Below are 15,926 nucleotides of genomic sequence, written 5' to 3' on the forward strand. Positions count from 1 at the left end.
GAATCGACCGGGACAGGTGACAGCAGGGGGAGGGCTTTCCAGTCGTGGCACGCCAGCTCGCTTGTGTGAGGGTCTCCCCAGATGCCACGGCGGCCCCTTCGCTATTCTTCAGCCCCACCGGAAGCCCCATCCGTGTGCTCACAGTCTTGATGCAGAGGATGAAAAGGCAAGATAGGAGAGACGGCCGAACGGAAGGAAACCTCCACCTGAGCCAGAATTTGGCATCCTGCCGGTGCCCCCCAGTGGCTCCAGGAAGCTCCACAGTGCGCGGTGGACAATGGAAGCGTGGGGAGTGCAGGTACGCCGTGGGGCACCGCAGGCTCCTCCTGGGGCTTGGGCACCCACCTGCAGGCTCCAGGAGCCCCAGCCAACTGGGCAGCCCTCTGCCTCTCCCCACGAGCATTGCCTGCAATCGCTCGCAAGGGGATCTGTCCTGGGGGACCCGCAGAGGAAGCCCCTGGCAGAATCGATCACGCACTTGGACGCGTCCTGTTCCACTCAGGTCTAACCAGGCCTGACACCCCCTTGCCCAGGAGACCGCCGTTGCCCCAGCCTGAACTGGGGCGCTCCGAGGAACTGGCTCGCGCTAACGTGATGCAATCGCGCTGCCCAGTGGAAGCTCGGGCTGACGGACCCTCGCCAGCCTGGCCGCCCTCCCCCGCGGAGTGGGACGGAGGCCACTTTGTGTGGAGAGCAATCCGATCGGATCAGGGTCAGGAGCTGGGCGAGGGGAAGGGACGGGCCCCTCCGGGGGACGTGGCGCCAGGACCGGGTGCGGCTTTCTGAAGGCCATGCGCGTCTCCGAGTCGCTTTGAGCCGAAGCGATGGGGCATGCGGCGACACACCGGCCATCCAGCGCCAGCCCGTTGGACTAATCCTTTGGGAGCACGTCGGCCGCTTTTTTAATAAAGAATCCCCCGCATCCACTCCAGAGAGGAGGGAGCTGCCAAAGGAAATCCATCAGGCCAGGAGAGCGCTCCTAGAACTGAAAGCAGGAGGCCTTTCGAGCAGAAAGCGACTCTCGGTGCCTAGTTTGGAGTGTGACCAGCCTCAGCAAGGTCGACCTCAAAATGAGCCGGAAAGTTCGGGGAAAACCGGGCAGAGCCGCCCGTGCCAAGCAGTCGTGAAGGCCTCTTCTGCAGCCCACCCGCCCACCCACCCCGAAATCCACGCAGCCCAGGCAAATCTGGTCTGCCGCGCCTGGAGTCAGGATGACAGGCTAGCTGAGCCCACACTGCGCTGAAGCCACACAGCCTTTCCCAAGCTGGCCTCCTCCAGCTGATTTGACTACAACTCCCATCAGCCCCAGTCAACCATGTTGGGAGTTGTGGCCCAGCACCCCTGGAGGACGCTAGGTTGGTGAAGACTGGCCTGACATCTGCCTAGGGTGGCCTACTTAGCAGAGGACAGTCCCCTCTTTAGAGGCTGCCTGGGTGGTGTCTGTTTTAAAGAGCCAGAACTCTAGAAAGTGGGGAGATGAAGGGCCTTGGAGCTGATGGGGGAGCCTGGAGGGGGGAGCCTTTTGCTCTGGTCCAGCACAGGTGCTCTTATAACTGCCTACATACATGCTGGGAACTGCTAACAAACGGAGCAGCCTTCCCCAGCCCAAGCCCAGGTCCGCAGAGCTGTGCCTATTCTTTAGAAAAGGGTTTGTGAGCAAAACACACCCAGGTGTTTTCAGCCCTGGTACACAATTATGATCACTAAGCTGATCTGATTTGGCTCCATGACATTGTCACAAAGCCGGTTCGGAGCAAGAGCCAAACATCCTGCCTTCCCTCTGAACTGGCTTTATGACAATGCCATAGAGCCCGCCTCAGGTATGAGAAGAGCCGTCGCTCAGTACTGGAGGACACGCTGATCAGAGATAGCAGACTTACCTCCTCTGGGCAAGGAATCAGGACCAAGGTATACCGGGGTACAAGCTGCATCCCCCCTCAACCCCACATACAGTGGATTTGGACATCTCTCAGCCCCGTAAGCTCCGAGTCTGAAATGAGGAAGAAATTTACAGTGCCTAAGATGCGAGGCTGCAGAATGGACAGTCACGCAGGTGCCCGATGCAGACAAGCAGCGGTGTGAAAAAGTGGCGCGCTGCTCAGAGACCGAGCTGCATTCAAATGGCGCGGCTGGATCTGGCAAGGGGGCCTGCCATGCGCCTCTTGGACGGCCCACTGCCAGTCCGCTGCCTCCCCACAGCCCCCCGGCTGCGCTGATCCATTCGCACCAGCCCAGAGGACGGGAAAACCGATCGCCCTGCTTAGGAAGGCGGCAGGAACGCCCAGTGGCAGGAGGAGATCTGCCCCACTGCGAGAGGTCGGGAGGCAGCTCGGCGGGGAGGATGCGAGCACACTAAGCGATGCTCAGGCAAGTGGTTAATGTGAAGGGCGAGACTCGCGGAGCAGAAAATGGAGCTGCTCTCCCAGCGATGCGGACTGCAGGTTCCCAGCGCTGGCAGGAGAGACGCTTCCGCGACGAGCGAGAGGCGCAGCAGGACGGAGCAGGTGCCTGCCCGACTTCCTTGCCAACGGGCTGGGGGGCCGTGCCGGAACCGCGGCCGAGTCCTTGCATGGATGAGCTTACCTCTGCAGCTCACCTGGCTGCACGATGCGGGCAGCTCACGTCATCCTCGCCCATCAAAGTTGTGCGCACCATAATCCAGGGTGGAGGGGAGAGGGTGACCCAGTGCGCGTCACACTTGTGTGTGGAATGGGATCTTGGCCTCTCCAGCCCCAGTCCCCATTCTGGGCACCACCCCTTGCTCTCCGCTTGCCGTCGGGGCCGCTTCTTGTACACCATCTGCCACGCAAGCACAAATTCCTTCTTAAATTAGTTTATTCATTGAGCGATCACACAGTGCTTGGGAGAACCAGCACGATAGCCTCCAAACACTTCCATGCACGTAGCCCATCAAATGACAAGGTCGCCAAGCCAGTTCAGGGTGAGAGCACTGCTTCACGCCCTCCCTCTGAATTGGCTTTATGGCAGCCTCGTGAAACCAACTTCATGTATGGGAAGGGCCACAGTCTGGAGGCCAAGAGCATGCCTCGCCTCAAGGAAATTCAGTCCATGTCATCTGCAGGTAAAAGGATCTCAGACTGAGAAAAACCATTTGCTCTGCCAGTTAAAAAGTCAGTTCCAGCCTAGACGGACCATCCCCCTTATATCAAATATATATTTTTTATTTTGTATGTATTTAAAATTTTTCTGTATTCATTAAAAATCTCATGACGGTGTACAAAATTTAAAAAATCAACAATTAAATTAAAAACTGAGTGCCAATACCGGATGCTAAAACAGTTAAAATGTCGTTTAACAGTTAAAAAATTGGGTACTTAAAAGGGTTTTGGCCTGGTGCTGGAACGAATAAGGTGTCAGCATGGGGTGCGCCTCTCTGGGGAGTGAGTTCCATAATTGGGGTGCAGCCCCCTCACAGCAGCCCCCCCACCCCTTTCCGGGAGGGCTCTTGGAGGAGGCCATAGTTCCGCAAGTTCCAGGCAGGCTCACCCAGGTTCTCTTAGATAACCAGGCCCTAAACGGTTTCGGGCTTGATGTTATCATTAGCACCTTAAATTGGGCACAGACTTCACCTGGCAGCCAGTGGCACTGAGAGGGGACCGGCCTGATACGCCCTCACCTCCCAGTCCCGGTTAGCAGTCTGGCGGCTCTGTTTTGAACCACTTCGTATGCTCAGCTTTAGCTACCTGGTATCAAAAAGCCAATTAAATGTGAGGGCGGGTAGTGCTGCCACGGGTGTGTGTGTGTGTGGGGGGGGAGCTGAAGGACATTTGCAGCCCTGCCAAGCACCAGCGGCAGCACCGAGAGCGGGTGACCTCCGTTCTCCAAAGCCCCTCCTTGGAACACGCGAGTCCGGGGCTGCTCAGGGGCTTTGGGACTTACTCCCAAGCAGGGATGCATCAGACTGCAAGATGCGGCGCAGTCTTAACACAACCAGGCCTACAGCCGCACACCGACACCTTTCCCAGGGAAGGTGCAGCGTTGCAATACCGAACTCGCCAGGATCTTAATGACTGGAGCAGGAGAGTCCCGCTTGCCGCCCAGACGATGCGTCCGTCTCCCCAGGACTACCGATGCTGATGGCAGGGGCTCAGGCAGAAAGGGGGTGCCTTCCCTGCGCCTGGAGCCCCTCCCCTGAGAGATGCGGGGCCCCCAACCCAGGATTTCTTGCAAGCAGGGCGCGTGTCCCACCACCGAGCACAGTCCCCCCCTCCCCAGGGGCCGCCTGTGCCGTGCGATACGTCTTCCCAGAACTACTTACGCACGTAGGCAATTGACATTTCTCAAACACATTTCAAATGAAACTGCATTTTTAAAATTCCAATCCAACATTTTTAATTTGGAGATTTCCATTTTAATCATCCGTCTCCAGGAAGGCCGTGACTGGAAAGCGATCCCCGGCAGGGCCTCATTGGTATGCGCAGGCGCTGCGGAGCGCGGATCCTTCCCCTGCTCACGGAGGCACCTGCTGGAGGCGCCGCAGGCTCTGCCCTGGCTCAGCACTGCCCGGCTCTCAGCCCTGGGCTTGGGGGGCCCTGCCAGCGCCCCAGGAGTTCTGGCGGCCCTCTCTCCTCTCACCTGGCCACGGGCCCAGGCTGGCCGGGACGAGGGAGCCGCCATCACCCCGCATCTGGGGACCACGAGTGGCCCCCCTGGGCGGGTGGAGAGAACACGGAGAGGGCAGCTGCTTTCCGCAGTTCTGCGGGGGCAAACGAATCGCCTTTGCCCACACGCCTGACTGGGAGCGACCCCCTTCCAGCCGGAGCGCCGGATCAAGCGTAGGAGACGCTCCCGGGGCCAAGGCAAAGGGCTCGGCCGACCGCAGGAGCGCACCTGGGCGGGGGGCAACTTGGCTCTGGGCAGGTGTGGGGGCTGGAGAGGGGCGCACGCCAACGGGAGCCTCCAAGGGAGCTCGGCTGGGGCTTGGGGGGTGCACCTGGGCTCAGACCCATGTGGAGGGCACCAGGTCGGGGGAGGCCGCCCAGCCCTCCCTTTCCCACCCCACAATCCCTTCACCTCCGCTCCTCAGCCCGGGTCTGGCACCTGGTTCTCCTCCAGGCAGCAGTCGCCCCAAGACCTCGGTGCGAACCCAGAGCAATCCAAAAGCGATTGTCAGGAAGAAGGAACCTGCGACCCCCACTCTGGAAACAGGCCCCCGGGCACATTTTGGCCCTCATCCTTCAGGGGTCTGGCTCGAGTGTCACCTGACTCATCAAGTGGAGGCCAGATTTCGGGTAATCCCATTGTTCCTTGGATCTGCCTCACCCCCACCCCACCAGCTCCCCTCCTCTCTCTCCCTCCCTCCCTCCCTCTCCCTCTCTCTCTCGCTCATTAATTCTAACAAGCTTCCCAGCACCACGGTGCTCCAGGGACGGCTGAATCATTTGGTGTCTCTTAACACTCTATTTAAAAATTACTTCACTGTCAACGCAATCCAAGCCCTGAAATATTCCCAGGGCATGGGGGAATTTCAGGAAGAGGCAAAGGCTGGCTGCAGGGTCGCCGGCAAGGGGAAGCAATAATAATAATAATAATAATAATAATAATAATAATAATAATAATAATAATAATAATAATAATAGATGGAATAGGCAATGGGAAGAGGAAGGAGGACATCATCTAGCTATTTGGCTGGAGCAGCCCGGTGCATCGCATGGCTGCTCCTCGTGCTTCCTGCCGCCGGGAGCACAGGGCGGCCGCTCCACCAGGACCAGCCACTCCATGACACCCGGCCGGGGGACCAGTCCTGCACGCCGAGGTCCCACCCCTCTCCAGCGCCGCTGAGGCAGAAGAAAGGCAAACGCTGCTTTGGCGGAGACGCAGGAGAGGCGGCCGACGTGCGGAGGAGCCCCCGGCAGGGTCGGCGCAGCCCCTGCCAAGCCTCCAGCCCCTCGCCCGTCTGCAGGCCTGCGCTGCCCTGAGGAGGCCGCCTCAGCGACCGGTGCCAGGGTGGCCACGGGGCTGGCGGGGAGGACTGTGGCGCGCGGCCAGCCCCGCACCCCGCCCTGCCCATTTCCTCCAGCGGGGGGCAGAAGCGGTCCCCCCCGCATGCCGCCTGGGGAGGCGTGGGGCAAATCCGCCCCGTGGCGCGACCTTGCCGGAGCTCTGGGGCTGAGCGGCACCCACGTCTCGGGGAAACCGGGCTCTGGGCGAGCGGGACCAGGCTCGGGGGGCAATCGACGGGCGACCGCAGCAGCCTGGCCCTTCTCCGGCCGGAACGATGGCGTCCCGCCCCCCACGCCCCCCACCGCCCATGCACGGCCGCGGGGAGCCATCACCGGGCCTAATTAATTATTGATTTGTTCCAGCAAAAATAGCCGGGCGATCGATTGCGTGAGAAGCAGGGAAATTAAAGGATTTTAACTTCCTCTTCCTTTTTTCCTCCTCCGCCCCTTCTCCACAAAGTGTTTCAAAAATAACGATGAAAACATGGGGCGCGGTTCTCCTTTGCCGAGCACGCGGGTCAATCGCCCATCTCTGGGTCCTGTCCGGTCCAGTCAGCAGCACCATCACGTCCCCCCGGCTTTTGGGGGATTTAATTCAATGCCCCCATCTCCTGAGATGGAAAGGAAGGGGGGGATAATTAACTGCAGCACCGACTTAAATTCTGCCTACCTGTTCCAGGTGCAGCAGGTCTGTTACCTCAGCAAAGCCAGCAAGTGCCCTGCCAGATGTGGCAGCCGCGGCATGAACACCCGCCAAGGTGGGGAAGGAGCGGAGGCCAAGCTGGGGGCGGCTTGCTGTGTGGGGAGGGGGGGTGCTTCTGCTCACTGCCCACCCCCAGGATTGCCCCTGGAGAGGAAGCCAGAGTCCAGTGGGGGCTGCCTTCAGTGCCCAGATGCCACCACCCAGGTCATGCGTGACCACCGTGGCAGATGGGCTCTTTCAGGGATGCACTTTGGCCCGACTGATCTGGACACGTACGGATCTGAACCGTTCTCCTCCTCCTCCTCCTCTGAAGAATCTTTTGCAGTCAAATTTCAAAGCCCCGATTTGAAAATCGTCAAAACCAGAGGCGATCTGGAGTGCACGGTTTACAAAATGCGGGAGACAGGAAAACCGGCAGCCCCACTTGCAGGTCTGAAACTCACTGCAAAACTCCGTTTCAACCCTCTTCCCTGCCCTGGGGTAAAAACCCAGGAAACCCACCACTCCCTGCCCCACGTGCGGGCAAACACACACGTGTTCTAACCACTAGCCCTCGTTTTCCTCCCAGAGTTCAGGAGACCACCCAAGTCCTGCTCGACTTCAACCAAGAAATAATATCTAGCGCAATTTTGCCCTGCATTGGAACCAGGCGCTGCTGAGAACCTCTGTTCCCCAAAAATCTCCCGGGACCCTGCAGGTTATTAGAGCGGCTCCAGCCTCACACCCCCAAACCCATTTTTCTCGCAGCCCCAAAGAGGCGCACGGGCGAGCCGCTCCAGAGAAACCGGCGCTTCAGAATTAAAAGCCGTAATTTGTGTTTGCTTTTTTAAAAAATTAATTAACCTGTGGCACTAATGGAGGGAGAAATTCATCTGGGGCTCCATTTAATTTGAAAGGGGCTTTCCTTTAAGATCCTGGGTGGAGAGAGGAGAGGGGAATGTGGGCGAAAAGAATGGGGGGCTGAGGGCTGCCTTCCAGCATGAGCGGCAGCGGCAGCGGCAGCCCTGGAGACAGAAGGTAAGGCCTTCCAGTCTGCCCATGCCCAGAGGGTGCCTGGGCCTGTGCACAGGGCCTTCCCCTGGCCACTCCAAACCACAGTGGCTAGGGGAAGGCCCTCTGCGCATGCCCAGGCGCCCTCTGCACTTGTTTCTAGCGCTGCTCTTTACCGCTGCACCTGGTCCAGGGCCAGGAACTGGAAACAGGTTCCAGGAACGCGCCGGGCTGCCTAAGGGGGCGGACCGAAACATCGGGGGCGGGGGGGGGGGCTCGGGCAGCGCACGCGGCTTGTGCAGGTGCCGGGAGGCTACCGGGAGGTATTTGCTCCGTCCTCGAGGACGCGGCCAGGCCGGCCGGAGTTCGCCGGCCCGTTAAAGCGGCGGGCGGTGCGGGGGGCACCGTCGCCCAGCGCCCCCCCCGATCGCTTGCGGAGCCCCCGCCCCCAAGGCCAGCCAGGCCAGATCGCCGGTCCCGCAGCGCCCTCTGGCGGCCGACAGCGGGGAGGCGAGGCGGCGACGCGCTGCTGGCCGAGCCGCCTCCTGCGCGGGGGGGAGAGCGCGGCGGGGCGGCGGCGAAACCCCGGGGGCCCCGGCTGGGCCGCCCACGCCCCGCGGGCCCCGGGACCGCAGCCCCCGCCGCCCGCGCGGGGCACGGCCGATCCAGGCTCGCCTTCCGGCGGCGTCCGGGCGCTGCCTCGCCGGCCCCATCCCGAGGTTCGGCAGACGGACCCCCCCCGCACCCGGCGGCCGCGAGGGGGTCCCGCGCCAAGAGCCTCGGTTTCGCCAGGGGCGACTTCGGGGCTGGGGGGGGGGCCCTCCTGGCTGCCCGTTTCCAGACAGAGTGGGAAACCCCCCTGGCCTATCGCCCGTGGCGAGCGACTGTGCGCGCCCCCTGGTGGCGGCCGGCGGCCGGCCGGGCTCCCCCAGCCCCCTTCACGGAGAGACCGGGAGCAGGGGTCCCTGGGCACGTCCAGAGTGCTCCTCCCTCCCCGTGGAGCATCCACCATCTTGGACACACCTGGGAGAAATTTAGGACACCAGTGTAAATTGAAAGAGCTTTGCAAAAGTCCTACCTAAGGCTGAGAGGCTGAAAGCCGCTTTCCAGGGCGGGCAAGCAGGATGGGCGAGGTGGAGGAAAGACCCCTGGCCTGTGCTTGTTCGTCCATGTGCCAAAATCCCCATTCGAGCCTCTACACCTCTGTGCTCACTCGCCCTTTCCAAAGCTGGAAGCGGTGCCAGAAGGTGCCCTCCTGAGGTGGGGCAGGGGACCCACTCCCGGCTGGCTTTTCTCCACAGCCCCTCGCAGATGGGCTCCATCCATCTCCCCCGCCTAATCAAATCAGACAGCCCCGAACCCTCGGGATGCAGAGTTTCTGACGGCCGCCAATCAATCAGAGAGCAGCGTGAAGCGCTTGCACGTGCCGGCTGCTCCAGTCATCCGCCAATCGATGGCACCGTAATTAAGACACCGTGTCATCCATCTTCATCGCCCCCACCACCTGACGTGCTGCCAGAGAAACCCTCGTTAACGGCTCCTGGCCTTCAGGGCTTAATTTGCCGCGAGAGATGGCCTGGCCGGAGACATCTGCCCCGCAGCTCCTTTCGTGGTCCCAGGTCAGCCCCGCCTGCCCCTTTCGCAGGCAGTGGGAGGGGCTGGGGGGCTGGCTTCCCTCCCTGATCGCCCCACACTGGCTGGCCCTTCCAGAGGGGAATGCTGCAGGCCGAGGCTGCTGCCGTCCCCTCCTCAGGGGCAGGGAACAAGGGACACCCCGGGGCACAGAGGGTGCTAGTCTTGCTCAGAGGAGAACCCAGGCCCGGTCTGCTGCCCCAGCTCCCTGGGATAAATTCAGCGCCCCGGTGGGAGCCTGGACTGGAGGTGCAGGTCTGGCCAACGAGCCGGTTTTCCAAGCAAGCTGGCACACCACACCTGTGTGCTGAAGGAAGCGACCCCAGGCCGGACGGTTCTGGACTTCACCGCGGGCGACAGACTTCAGTGCAGAAGGAAGGAGTGCTGCACTCCCCAGAGGGCCGCCCGGGAACTCAGCCGGACTGGCACATTTTGCTGGCAGAATTCCTCTTTCCATCCCAGCTGGGAGGCGGGGTTGCTTTGCTAGGCAATTCCTCACCCACCTGCTGCTGGGAAAGGCACAGGCACCTGTGTGAAAGCAAGGAGCAGGAGAAAGGAGAGAATGATGGATCGGCGGCCTTTAAGCATACACAGAGTGATTTAGCTTCCGCAGTAACAACTGCATCTGACTGGGAGCTCCATATTGCAACATTTGGTGTGTTTTGAAGCATTCGGGAAGGTAGAATCCAGGAATGTTCCAGAATCCCAGAAGATGCCAAAAGAAAGTATTTGAAATAAAACGAAGAACCGCAGCGGCATCTTCCGCCTCTTGACCTGGCGGGGAGCTACGCAGAGCTTTTCCGTTTATCAAGGAGTGTGGCTGAGGAATTTCTGCAAAATGCATTGGTCCCGGTGGAGCGCCTGCTAAGAAACTGTCTTGAAAGGTGACCGTGTGTCCCACACCAAAGCAGGGCAGGGGCAGGAGCCGCTGGGAGGGGGAGCCCCGCGGGGAAGTGGGTCTTCGAGGAAGATGGCGGTTTTGACCCATTCGGCTGGACACAAGTGTGAGGGAGCGGAGAACACCTTTTCTTTATGTTAAAGTAAATAAAAACGGACAGCTCCTACTCTCTCATGAAAAATCGTGAAAGAATGGGGAGAGAAGAAGGGGGGGGGGCTGCCTGTTGCCAGCCTCCCATGGGGCTGAGTCAGGGGGATCGGTTCCCCACTCCGCGCACCCAAAGCAATCCCGGGGGGAAGGGCAGCCCCCCTCCTGGGCCAGCTTTCCCAAGAGGAAATGGCTCCGAAGAAAAGATGATGCGATTTCCTCCCGAGTAGTCATGCCTATCAGCCAGGCATCATGTGGCTTGGACGTGTTCCTAGCAGGAATTGTCCCCCCCCCCCCCCCCGGCCCCACAGCAAAGCAGCATCCTCCAGTGATGGGAGTTAAGGGAAGAGCGAGGGAGGATGTGCCGGATGCAATTCCCGCCTGCCCACAGCCTAGGAGTGATGCCAGTCATAGCATCACAGAAGAGTTGGAAGGGGTCCTGAAGGCCATCCAGTCCACCCCCTGCTGTTGCCGGACACCAAGTCGCAGCATCCCTCTCAGGGGGCCGCCCAGTTCCTTCTTGAGTGTCTCCCGTGTGGGAGAGCCCCCCCCCCCCACCGGGCAGCAGGTCCCACTGCTGCGGCGCTCTAGTCCACGACGCATCCCCACACCCTCCCTTGCCCTGTTCAGTCTGAGTGGGCCAGTAAATGCTGGGGCGCCCCACGGCAGGTGCCGGCACGCCCTCCTCTTCCTCAGGATCTGGGCTCGGCGCCGCGAGGGAAGGGGCGGGTGTGTGGAGCGTGGAGCGGGGTCTGACGCAAGCGTGGTCGGGGCACCGTGGGCTTCTGTCCTGAAAGCTAATGGAGTGTTAACCAGCTTGCCTTTGATAAAGATTAATTCCTTGGCATCCATCCTCATTATGCACCATGTATTTGGGAATGTAAATGAGCCAATGCGGCTTCATGCCTCTTCTTGTGCCCGGATCTTTCCCTACCCAGCACCACCCGTCCAGGTCAGGCTTCTGCAGCTGGGCAGGGGGGGAAGTGACCCCCCCCGGCCAGAGAGCGGCCCCCCACGCACACAGGGGCGCCCCTTTCCCAGCCCCCGCCTCACGCAGCCCTCTTCTTGGCGAACCCCAGGCCACCGCTGTCTGCAGAAGGAATATTTTGCCCTTCTTGGGGTGGGGTGGGGAAGCCGCACGGCAGGGGGAGGGCAGCCGTGGGGCCTGGCGCCGCGACTCGATTTGGGTCAGCCCAGAGGAGTGCGTGCCTGTCCCGGGACTGCTGGAAAAAGCAACCCAATTTCTTCCCCGGGAGGCTGCAGAGAGCCGCCGCAGCAGGCAGGTCTCCGTGGGGAGGGTCCGGCTCGGGGTGACTGCTGGGGCCCCAGGCTTGGGGGGCGCCGGACTCGGGGGCATCTCCCGGGGACTGTCGCCGAGCGTTTCCGTCCCTGCCGTGGGCCCCCGTCCTCGTTCGCTCCCCGAGAGTGGAAGGCAGCAGCTCCTCCTCGGCCACAGCCGCCCAACTCAAACCGCCGGCCCCACCACGAGACGGTGCTTCTGGGCACGTGCAGAGCCCCTTTCCGCTGCAACCCCAGCAGGACTGGTGGGCCGTGTGGACGACGTGGCTTTGGCCGGCCTGGCTCCCGCCGGCCCCCCTCCCGGGAGACCTGGGGCGCTGCCCGGGGCACGGGCTCCCTGCCCAAGCGAGTTCCTGCGAGCGGACGAGCGAGCGTGAGTGAGGGGGGGGGGGGGCAGCTCCCGGATATTTTTATCGGGATCGCCATGGCAACGGCAGTTCACATCTTACATGACATTACCCTTTCTTTCTTTCTTTCTTTCTTTCTTTCTTTCTTTCTTTCTTTCTTTCTTTCTTTCTTTCTTTCTTTCTTTCTTTCTTTCTTTCTTTCTCTTTCTTTCTTTTCCTTCCTTCCTTCCTTCCTTCCTTCCTTCCTTCCTTCCTTCCTTCGTGCAGAGGTCTGGCTGAGAGGGATGGGAAGGGGCCAGGAGAGCACAGCGTCGAGGACCACTGGGCGCCTCCTCCTCGCCAGCCGCCACGGAGGGGCCTGAGCGGCAGCGCACCCTGTCCAGGAGAGCCCTTCCTTCCTCCCTCCCTGGCTCAGAGGAAAGAGGGCAGGCTGGGCCGATGGGGGTCTGGGCTCAGGAGCTCGCTCGCTGCAGCATCCCCGGAAGAGCTCAGCCGACATTTCCCTTCCCACCCCCGCTGGACCGACTCCTTGGCTAATAAGCCATCCCAACTTTCCACCACTACTAAGACAGGAAGAGTAAACATGGCAAAAAAGAACCATATTCTACCGAAACAAGAACCGTAGGGAATCCAGCTTTGCAGGTCTGACTCTATTTGTTGGCTTTGCTCTCATTCACACTGTTTTAATTGTGATATATTTTGTTGTGAACCACCCCGTTGTTTACAGAGCATTAAACAAACTCGGGGCGGTGAATCAATTTGTGCCGTGCAACCTTTATGGATGCTGTTCTTTGCCCCAGACTTGGAGCTAAAGCAGGATACAAAGGGAGAAAGGTCTGCCTGTCCATTCGTCCGTCTGGCCATCTGCCTGCCCGCCCGCCCGCCCATGTACGGCCACTCAAAAGCATCAGGCGCAGCTCAACAGGCCTCGCCCGAGACCCCTGGGAAGCGGTGGTGCAAAAGACACGGGTTCCGCGAAATGGGCTCCGGGAGCTGCCGAGGTTCAGTGGCATTTGCTCGTGTGTCCCGTGTGTACGCATGTGCCCCCACGTGCAGGGTCTCTCCCCGTGAGCAACTGCCAAAGTACAGAAATCAAGCAGGGGGTGATGGAAGCTACCATTTTGGGGCAACAGGGCCCTGCCGTTAGTCTCCGTCTGTCCCGGCCACGCTCCGCTACCCGGCCCCCTCACATTTCGAGTGGCGCTTGCAGGTCCGAGGGGAGCCGCTGCGGAGCCTGGATAACTGTGGCAGCAGCAGCCACACTAAGCAGCTTTCTCGGCACTGAAAAATGCCTCCCCTGATGGGCAGCAGTGGGGGGAGGCCATGCAACGCCTCGCCAGCTCCACAACTCCGTGCCCGCGGCTCCACTCGGGCTCGCTTGCTTCGCCGGCCCAGATCTGAATTCTCTGCATCCCCCACCTCTCTCCCCCTCGCTCTCTCTCTCTCTCTCACAGCCTTCAGGAGTCTGTTATTATGCACTTCGCTCCCAAATGCAAGTGCTGATTTATTTAAACATACGTCCATTTTAAAATGGTGCGCTCAGACGAACTTTGAAGCTCGGCTGAACAGAAAAGTATGCCAAACGTACATTTATATATCTGTTTTGCAAAATCGGGCTCGGCAAGCCTTTGGGGTGCTGTTGCTGAGCAACGGAACGAAACATGAGGCCAGAAGGGGAAACGTGCTTTTGTCTGCTTGCCCCCAATAAAACCAGAATGAGCAGCAAAGGAGAGGTCAGGTGTGCAGCCTGACATCTTTGGTAGCTGGCGGTTATTGCCTGCTGGAGCCCGGGCGTCCGCGAATTGCCATAAGCTCCCCCTCAGCTCTGGCTCTGCGGCTGAGATGCGCTGGAATGTTGCTGAGCATTCCAGCTGCTCAGGAAGTTTGCATTTTTGCCCATGGAATCATCTGCATCCAAGATGCAGGCGGAAGAACCGGGCCTGCCGGTCGGAGCAGTTCAGCAGAGACGGGAGCAGACGAGCGCGGTCATCGTGGGACCCTCGGGAGCTTTGGCTTCTTGTACTATGACAGACAAGCGCAGCCTCACACCCGAACAGAGAGGAAACTCAGGTGCTCGAACTTCCTGGCCGGTGGGGAAGCGGAAGGCAGCCTGGCACTGTCCCCCTGGGTGGCGGTGGGCAGCAGTGAGTCATTTTGCCCCGCTCGGTTCCAGCATTGCTCCAGGCATATGCTCGGCATTGCCTTCCACGCCTCTCCCAGAATTTAATTCCAGAACTGCCGTTTTACGGCAGCCTGCAGTTCCTGCCATTCCTGGCATCTCGCCCTGCCTCACCCCCCCTTTCTAGTTTATTTAAAGTATTTCTTAGTTGTCATTCACGGCAGGAGCTCAAGGCAAGAAAAGTCATATATGAACACCCCATGCGTCTTTGGCGTGCTGTCACTGCACACGGAGGAGCCGGGGTGGGGACGAACACACAAGTGAACTGACATAGTCCCCCCCCCCAACTGGACGCCCGCCGGATTGGGGACTACAACTCCCATCATCCCCACCCAGCACAGCTGTTTGGGGTGGCTGAACTGATGGGGTTTGGGGTCCCTGGGCCTCCCCACGCAGCGTGCCAGGGGTCCGAGCATCTTCCATCCAGGCGCAGCTTGAGCTTGACCCCCTGCGCCCCGCGTTCCTTGCGGCGATTCCTGCTGGATCGTGTCCACTTCATCCTTTCCACACCCGCAGCCCCCCCCCCCCCCCCCGGTGAAGGCATCGCCCTCTTCACCGCCTGCCAACCTCCAGGAAAAAGCAGATGCCCCGTTCAGTAAACGGTTGTAAATTTCCGTACATTTCTTAAACGCCATAAAATCTGTGCTAGTAAATTTACCAGTCCTGGAGTTTATTGACGCTCACCTTTTTTTCCTTTCAACGGCAATAAATCATATTGACAGCAGAATAATAAACAGTTGAGCAGCTATTGATGCCTGACGGATAATTATTTGGTACAAAATTGCTGTGACAACTGCTCGCTGGTTTTGCTTTGCTTGTTTAAAGGAAGGGGGTCAATCGGCTCTCTTTTCTTTGGTGAAGGAACAAGAGGCGGTCTGGGGTCTTTGCTCCTTTAAAGGGGGTGGGGTGCAAAGGCGGCGGGAAACAGGCCAGGGCCAAGGAGCAGACGAGGGAGCGAAGGCACGCACGGCGCGTCCACCAGGTTCACATTTTCTAAGTGCCTGAGGAGTGCAAATCCAACTCATTGGAGTAGCGTGAAAGCTGAGCCAGGATTTGCCCCGCACTCGCACCGGGGAACATGGGAGGCTGCCCCGAGTGGAGCCAGAGGGGCCTAAGGGCCAGCACAGGCTGGCAGCAGCTTCCTTCGCGGGGGATTTCAGGAAAAGCTCTTCAAGCCCTGCCCGGAGCGCCAGCTTGAGCCTTCCTGCCTGCAGACCACCCATCCTGCCAGCTTGCCGCAACCGCTTCCAGCCCCGGCAGCAGCCCTCCGCGTGGGTCGCGGCGTCCCTGAACAACCCGGCTACCTGGCTGCTGCGGGGCACCACGGCCTGCACGGTCCTGTGGACCCCCCACCCCCCCCATGTGGAAATTGGGTCCGGAACGCTCCAGCGCCCCTTCCTGCTGCTCCTTCTGGATCTCTCTTCGAGTGCCGTCCTTCAGTGCCTGGGCAGCAGGATGAGGGGGGGATCGGGCCGGGGGTCCGCCGGGAAGGCAGCAGCGCTCCGACGCAGCCCTCCCCAAGGCCCCATCCCACCAGGCCACACGCAGGGCAGAGAGGATGAGCTGTGCAGAACACGGTACTCAAGGAAGGGTTTGCAGAATTGCCCTCTTTTCAATGGAACTTTAGCCCTATATTAGGGTTGGGGGTGTGCAGCAGGGTAGGGTTAGGGTTAGGAAAACGAGGTGTCCTGGCAGGGTTTTGATGGTTGGAATGTGTTTAGAATGGGCAGAAATGATGGGCAGCACAGAAAAAGCTACTCAAGGAGGG

Source organism: Varanus komodoensis, unplaced genomic scaffold, assembly GCF_004798865.1.
Source record: "Varanus komodoensis strain SLA01 unplaced genomic scaffold, ASM479886v1 scaffold29_3, whole genome shotgun sequence".
Lineage (NCBI taxonomy): Eukaryota > Metazoa > Chordata > Lepidosauria > Squamata > Varanidae > Varanus > Varanus komodoensis.